General features: G+C 40.9%; 1 pseudogene; it reads left to right on the forward strand.

Moving 5' to 3' along the window:
• Positions 1-365: 365 nt before the first annotated feature.
• Positions 366-8,623, forward strand: LOC112310566 (ubiquitin-like protein NEDD8 pseudogene; annotated as a pseudogene).
• Positions 8,624-8,887: the final 264 nt, after the last annotated feature.

An 8,887-nucleotide genomic window follows, 5' to 3' on the forward strand; every position in this document is an offset into this window, starting at 1 on the left:
AAAGGGGAAGGGTACATCCACATGGAAAATTTAAGAGTCATTGCCTCCTGCACAACACCAGCTGCCATCTGCCAATGAGAATGCAACACATCCATGGAGCCCAGCAATTAGAGCTAATTGGGTTTCTTCATTTTAATGCCTGAAACAGGGCCCCACTGAGATCAGGTAAGGAGATTTATTAAAGTCAAGCTGTTCTCTGCATATCACTTAATTCAAAGTACTTAAGGAGGTTGATTACATGTCATACTCTCCACAGATAATTGATGCTCAAAGTGGCTGTTTGTCTAAGTTTAAGTACTTGTTTCTTAAATCATAATACAAATAAGAAATTGTTTGACAAAAACCCTAGTTAGGGTGTGACAGCAATGACTCGAGAAAGGGTGCATACGTTGCAGTTCAACCTGGCCTATATGAAGTCATGCGTCTGGATAAAAGTGAGAAATGCAGGTAAATATTTAGCTTGAGGGGCACTGCATGTGCAAAATTTTCAGGTGCCTATTTGTATGTTTTGCTATCTGGAAGCATTATAGTATTCCATCACACTTAAAAGAGTGGCCTCAAGACTCAGACAGACAAGTTTGTGAGTCCTATCTCTGTAACCGTAGATAGGTAAAATAGCATCTCTGATCTTTAAACCACTCATTTGTAAATGGGAAATACTAATATCTACCTTACCTCACTAGGCTATTATGAGGATTAAAATAGGTAGTGCATGTAAAATCCTTGGCACATGAGATATTTAATACATGTTAATTATTATTTTAGTAGTTATCATTAATTATCTTCATCACCATTTTTAGATGTCATTGAACCCTTTGTTGCTTTGATATAGTAAAGAAATATTGACCAAGAAGTTATCCAAATAACTATGCAGTAGTCTGATGGCTGAAATTAGTAGATAGAGGCCAAGATTCTGAGGCTTCTCAGTTTTGCCAGGACTTCAGGTTTACTTTAGCAAGTAAAATATAAGCTGAGCACCAAGATATGTCATACATTAGCTAATTGAGCAACTTTTGGAAACTGCATCCTGCTGTCCAGCATTTGGCTTTTAATGACAGTCCAAACTATAAGACCAGACGGAGTCCACCTCATTCTTTCTGCAAGGACCACATTTTCTTCTCTTTTTACCTAATTGCAATGTTTTTCTTACTAAGATACTTATGACAACTACTAATGAGAAGGGAAACAGGGCTGCCTAATAGAAGGAAAAGACAGGCTAAGGGAGAAAGGACCAGTTAAAGATTTTGGTCCTAACTTCTTCATATGCAATTATTATCTCTATTTTCTCTGGTCACATATGGGTCCCCTTTCAATTTTTTGAATCTGTAGTTTTTTTCTGCCTCAGAATGTTCTCATCAGGTATTTTCTTTGCTTGGAATTATCTTCACTAAAACTTGATGTAGTTGGCTTCATCTTATCCTCTGTACTCTTGTTATATTTGACATAAGATAGACATTGCCTGGCTACACCATCTAAATTAACTTACCTACCAATACCATCACTCCCATCTAATTAGGCTCCATTTTAATATCTCATCATTCTTCATAGCACCTAGCAAAATGGTAATTATGTAATCATTCATATATTTGTTTTTCATGTCTGTCTCTGAGAATTTCTATGTCTGTTCCATAGTAAGCACTCGATACATATTTGATGAATGAATGAACAAATGCCTTTCAAATAGTCACATCTTGCTTAGATTGTGGTTTCAATGGATAAATGGCTAAGGAAGGTTCAAAAATATCCACAAATTCTTTTATATTTCTCTCATCAAAATACATGATTGATGACTTCTCCTGAATCTTAAAGGGCTATGACAGCTTGGACATTAGAAGATGACAAGGGTACCTAGGCATGGTAGTAGCACCAGGAATGTAGGAAGTGACTTTCAAGGCTTGGTCATAAAAAATGGTGCAGCTTTTCCCTTGTGTGCTGTAAATTTGCTTTTGGAGCACTTAGATAACTTGCAACAAGTCTAACTATTCTGAGTCCACCATGATGTAAAAAAGACCAAGTTACATGGAAAAGCCATGTCAGCATTTTTCAAGTGGTGTGCCACCAAAACGTTTAAAATATGCAATACTTAACTACTTAGTCAGGAATACTGACCTCTTTTCCCTTATTAGTCAAATTTAAAAAATGGCAACACACAACACAACAGCCATCCAGTGTGAATGAATCCAAATTATACTTATTGGACTGCTGGTTAAGATGGCACTGTAGGCAGACATGGCTCACCTCTTTACACAACCACATCAAAAGTACAACTAAAATATAGAAGAAACATCATTCAAAATGGTCAGAAATCAAGTTGAATGGAAGTCTGACAACTGTGGAATTAAAGAAACCACATCCATCCAGACTGGTAGGAGGGGTGCAGATACAGAACAGGCTAGTCTCTCACCCACATGTGGTAGATAAAAATTAGGGAGGGATATCTCAGAAGCAAGGAGTCCCAGCCCCGCACCAGGACCCCCCAGCCCAGGTTTCCTATGCCAGGAAGATAAGTCCCCATAACTTCTGGCTCCAAAAACCAGCAGGGATTGAGTTGGTGGAAGAAACTTCTAGATCCCCAAGCTGTTCCTCTTAAAGAACCCACACATGGAGGTAATTCAGGACTTCTGACCAAGATGGAGGCGTACGTAGACACACTGTGCCTCCTCACACAACCAAAAGAAGAACAACAATTTAAAAACAAAAAACAACCAGAACTGACAGAAAATTGAACTGTATGGAAGTCCAACAACCAAAGAGATAAAGAAGAAACATTCATCCAGGTCTGTAGGAGGGGCAGAGATGGGCAGCTGGGACAGAGAGCAATCACAGCTAGGTGGCGACTGGCAGACCCAGCGAGGTGGCGGATTGTGGAACGGGGCAGGCCAGGCTGTGGCTGGCAGGCCCCGCATTCGTGCATAGATAAACCAGGAGGAACACCAGGGGAACAAAGCAGACTGCACAACCCAGGTCTCCAGTGCAGGGAAATAAAGCCTCAAACCTCTGATTAAAAACACCCATGGGGGTTGAGGCGGCAACAGGAGAAACTCCCAGCCTCACAGGAGAGTTCGTTGGAGAGACCCACAGGGGCCTAGAACATACACACTCACCCACCCGGGACACAGCACCAGAAGGGCCAAATTTGATTGTGGGTAGTGGAGGGATTGATTGAAAACCATCAGAGAGTGGAGCAAGTGCCACTGCTCCCTCTCAGCCCCTTCCCCACATACAGCGTCACAGTGCAACGACCAGTGTTACCCCGCCCTTGTGAACACCTAAGGCTCCGCCCATTTAAGTAACAGATGTGCCAAGACAAAAAAAAAAAAAGGTCCAAATGAGAGAACAGATCAAAGCTCCAGAAAAAATACAACTAAGCAATGAAGAGATAGCCAACCTATCAGATGCACAGTTCAACACATTGCTAAGCAGGAAGCTCACAGAATTGGTTGAATTTGGTCACAAATTAGATGAAAAAATGAAGGCTATGCTAAGAGAAACAAAGGAAAATGTCCAGGGAACCAATAGTGATGGGAAGGAAACTGGGACTCAAATCAACGGTGTGGACCAGAAGGAAGAAACACCCAGACAGAAAAGAATGAAGAAACAAGAATACAAAAAATGTGAGGAGAGGCTTAGGAACCTCCAGGACATCTTGAAACGTTCCAACATCTGAATTATAGGGGTACCAGAAGGAGAAGAGGGAGAGCAAAACATTGAAAACTTATTTGAACAAATAATGAAGGAGAACTTCCCTACTCTGGCAAAGAAAATAGACTTCCAGGAAGTCCAGGAAGCTCAGAGAGTCCCAAAGAAGCTGGATCCAAGGAGGAACATACCAAGGCACATCATAATTACATTCCCCAAGATGAAACAGAAGGAGAGAATCTTAGAAGCAGCAAGAAAAAAGGACACAGTTACCTACAAAGGAGTTCCCATAAGACTGTCAGCTGATTTCTCCAAAGAGACCTTACAGGCAAGAATGGGCTGGAAAGAAGTATTTGAAGCCATGAAAGGCAAGGACCTACATCCAAGATTACTCTATCCAGCAAAGCTATCATTTAGAATGGAAGGGAAGATAAAGTGCTTCTCAGATAAGGTCAAGTTAAAGGAGTTCATCATCACCAAGCCATTATTATATGAAATGTTAGAGGGATTTATCTAAGAAAAAGAAGATAAAAAATATGAACAGTAAAAATGACAGCAAACTCACAGTTATTAACAACCACACCTAAAACAAAAACAACAGCAAACTAAGCAAACAACTAGAACAGGAACAGAACCACAGAAATGGAGATCACATGGAGGGTTATCAACAGGGGAGTGGGAGGGGGAGAGAGGGGGGAAAGGTACAGAGAATAAGTAACGTAAATGGTGGGTAGAAAATAGACAGGGGTAGGGTAAGAATAGTATAGGAAATGTAGAAGACAAAGAACTTATATGTATGACCCATGGACATGAACTATAGGGGGGGAATGTGGGAGGGAGGGGGTGTGCAGGATGGAGTGGAGTGAAGCGGGGGAATGGGACAACTGTAATAGCATAATCAATAAATGTATTAAAAAAAAAAAAAGAACCCACACATGGACTCACCTACTCAGACTCACTCCCTCTGAGCTCCAGCACCAGGTTAGCTATTTGAAAGGCACCAATAGCATAATATCTGGCATCAAAGAAAGCAGATGTCGTTGTCCATTTTCTTAACCATCCCTCCGCAGAACTGGCAAGCTGGTGTCATATCTGAGACTCCATCAACCTGGCTCACACTGTTTGACCTACCTTTGAGACCCCCAAAGGCTGTGCCCCACCCAAATTACCAGCCAACCCAAGGTGTTTTTCCACATGAATGGCTGATGGCTCATGATTCACAAATTCCTAAGTCCTCTCAAAAGAGAAATAGCTAGCCTCAGTGAGCCCCAGGTCTGGTAGTAGCAGTGACCAGACTAGATTCATAGCTTGGCTTTGCTTGGGAATCTCTAAGCTCAGCATAATTAGTAGCCATCTCAGATTGCTTTATAGCTCAGGCAGGGTAGCCCTGGATAAAACACAGGTTGGGGCTGACCTTGGCCTGCACCACCCAAGAAACCCCAGCTCCACTGCACCCAGTGGACAGATATAGACCACATTGGAACACCACCACCCTGCCCTTGTACAGCTGATCCTCAATTGAGGGCAGAGGTTAGTGGTTAGTGGTCACAGCCAATCCTTGCAGCTGACTGGCCAGGGTAAATCCCTCCCATTGATCTGTCAACAGCAACCAAGGTTCAACTGTAAGAGCTGGGTGTTCTCAGCTGAGGAGATGAAGGGAAGGAGCAAATCATGCAGTACCTAGAGGCAATAATAAAAGATTTGGCTTTAAAAAAAAGAAAAAAGAAGAAGTACAAATACCAGTAGATAGGTACAGAATAGCCACAGGGATGTAAAGTACAGGATAGGAAGTGGAGTAGCCAAAGAACTTATATGCATGACCCATGGACATGAACCAGGGTGGGGCGATTGCCTGAAGGAGTGGAGGGTGCTGGGTGGAGGGGAACAAAGGGGGAAAATCAGAACAACTGTAACAGCAAAATAAATAAAACATAACTTACAAAAACAAACAAAATTGTACCTGCTTTGTTGTGAGATAAGCTAAACAATATAACATATTTTTATGTGTGCTGCAGAATTTTACTAATTAGTTTACATGTGACATGAGATGAAAAAGGTTGAAAATCACTGTGCTAAGTGATCCTACTTCCTAGTTTTCTTGTCCCCTCCAATCATAAAGCTCTTCAAGTTGAGGACCCACACATTGTGAGGCAGAGCAGAGATAAGCCATCTCTGCTGTGACCTGTCCCAATTCCCAACCCACAGAATTCATAAGCATTGTTCCATTTTTGTTTTATTCCACGAATTCTTGGGTGCTTTGTTATGGCAGAATGGTAATTAGAATTGTGGACATAAAATCCATGTCATTTTAGGAAGTGAAAAGTAAGTTCAGTACGTTCAGCTATATGAGAAACTTCATCTTCACTGACACTAGATTACATATGTTTAAATATATAATTTATACCATTTATTACATTTCTATACTCACTTGAAGACTTTTTTTCTGAAAAGAGGCTTTCCTGCTGTCCCCCCACCCCCCCAAGGAGAGAGGAGTATTTTGTCCATCCTGGGTGCTACCATTGTGTTAAAGACACCCCTCTATTAGTGTTCTTGTTACACTTGTTGCACAATGTTCTCCCTCTGCTCCTTAAATATCTTGTCTATGTCACATCCGTCTCCCCAGTGCTTTGCACTGAGGGTTCACGTAATACATTTTTGGTGATTAAATGAATGTTTCTAATGATCATTTTAATCTGGGCTGGCTTCAGTCTCTCTCCTCTAAATGTCAAGTTTCACCATGTACTAGGTTGGCACCAACCTCCCTCTAACAAAATTAGAATATAGATGAGGGTCTGAGCCATCTGTTCTGTTCTGTTTGATTTAAGGTCATCTGTGGCTTTAGCATCCCGATTTTAACACTAACATTTCATACATTCATTTCCTGCAGTTCTGCTTCCTACAAAAGTAAACACGTGGAGGGATGGTCACAATAATAAGGAAGCCAAGACTACAGCTAAAGCACCAATAACTATGACAAAAATAAGTGCAACTAATAGTTAATGAAATTTTACTATGCTCTAGTAGGTATGCTAATATTTTACATGTGTGATACCATGAAATCTTCACAATAGTCATATGAAATAGACACTATTATTATCACCATTTTACAGATGAGGAAATTGAGGTTCAGAAAGGGTAAATACCAAAATTTCACTGCTAGCAAGTTGTAGCATCCAGCTCTGACTCAGCTTAGTGTACTGACAAGTATACCCATCAATATTCTGGCTTCCTTGGGATTTTAAAAACCATTTAGTTTTAATAGCAAAAGAGAAGCAACACGTGTCTGGAATTTAAAGTCATTTCAGGCAATTGTTTCATTGAATGAAAGAAGGGATGTTTCAAAGGTTAGGTGGGAGCAAGGTTTTCTTTTTAGTATGAATCTATTCCGTTAAGGAAAGCTGTGAAGATGACTGCATTAGTCATTTTATAGGATCAGAGGCAGTGATAAGAATGCATGTGTGCTAAATTCAGTCATATTCCCTTACCCTGTGATCCACTTGACCCTGGAGTCCCTGATAATGAGATTCAGAACCATTTTTCCTGTATGATGCCACCACTAGCCAGAGATATCTCCTCTGTCCCCAACTGAAATTCCTTGGAAGGGGGCAGGGAACAACCTTGGAGGTTGGAAGAAGACCTCATGAGAAAGGGATGGCTCCTGATGAAAAGCGATATGGGTAGTAGTAGCCAGAGATAATTATTGAACCAGAAGACCCCAGGTTTTATTCCCTAACAATAACAAGTACTTGATGAACATGATGATTAATGTCAATGCAGTATCTGCACTGCTGGTGTGGATGCAGATTAGGGATATGTAAGAGCTGACAAAGTCAGGAAAGAAACTAAGAATTTTGTTTTACTATGTGGAAGTAATTCTAATTACAGGCATTTATGTGAATTGTTTGCAATTTATGCCTAATTGCCACCAAGCACAATAACAATTATGTACATCATTAAATATGTGTCAGATTAATTTTGTTGTAAATTCTGATTATAACAGCAAACCCTATATGTGCATACTCTGTCTTCAGAATTTGTTGCTCAGATTGCTCACAGTTTAGGAAAGAATAAGACAACATTGTCTGGAGGATCAAGAGTGTGGAAGTTGCAGAGGCGGCTGCCTGGGGTTGAATATTTACTATGGGTAGCACACAAAGTGGATAATCAGCAAATGTATAAATCCCTGCAGCTTAACTTCACCAGAGCCCTGCAGGAGCTCCACAATCTATTATTCATTTATTGTTGATTCTTTGGCATTATTCATCCCCACAGCATGTCTCAAACCTGTTCTCCTCTTTTTGGCCTCTCAACTTACCACCTCCTCTCTCTGAGTCTTGTTCAGTGGGTAAGAATGACCTCATCCTGGCCCTTGCACAGCAGGGCTGGTTAAAGCCCCCACACTCTGCCTCACAAATTTTCTTAATAATGCAATCTTTTTCTCCTGTGGGCCTCTGGCCTCTGACAAATAGGTATGCCCTTTCACCTGTGCTCTGGTCCCTTCCCCTTCTACCTCCTCAAGCACTAGTTCTCTGCCCCATCATTTTACTGGAAGACAGATTCTTCCATATGTTTCACTGTGTTTTGCCATGTACATAGTAAGCACTCAGTGAACCTTTGTTGAAATTTCCTTCAGACACACATGGTGCACAATGGGACACACACACACACCTGTACTTAACATTCCTTGAGTTACTACCATTTTATCCCCTTCCTCAAATTTAACCTTGAACTTATTGTATATCTTATATATAAAATTAAGTTAACATTCCAGAAAGGAGATTGACATTGACATTGAACCCACAGACAAAGTGAAACGAATCAAGGAATGTGTGGAAGAGAAAGAGGGAATCCCCCACAGTAGCAGCTCATCTACAGTGGTAAACAGATGAATGATGAGAAGACAATAGCTGATTACAAAATCCTAGGTGGTTCCATCCCACATCTGGTATTGGCTTTAAGAGGAGAAGGTGGTATTAGGCAGTGATGGACCCTCTTTCCATCATACCTCTTTAACCTGTCCCTTATAATGAGGCATTATACATCACCCTCTGGACCTACTGGTAAAAGACTGGAAAGACCCCAGGATGCAGTGTTCCTGGCCCAAAGGGTCCTTGCTGGCTATTAGGTTTTAGATTGTAGACCTATGTGCTTCTCTCTCTTATGGCTATGTCCCTGGTTCTCAATAAAATAAAATATTTAAAAAATTAATTGAGAAAAAGGGGATTCTGTGCTATTTTTCTGATTTCTT

Source organism: Desmodus rotundus, chromosome X (genome assembly GCF_022682495.2).
Source record: "Desmodus rotundus isolate HL8 chromosome X, HLdesRot8A.1, whole genome shotgun sequence".
Classification (NCBI taxonomy): domain Eukaryota; kingdom Metazoa; phylum Chordata; class Mammalia; order Chiroptera; family Phyllostomidae; genus Desmodus; species Desmodus rotundus.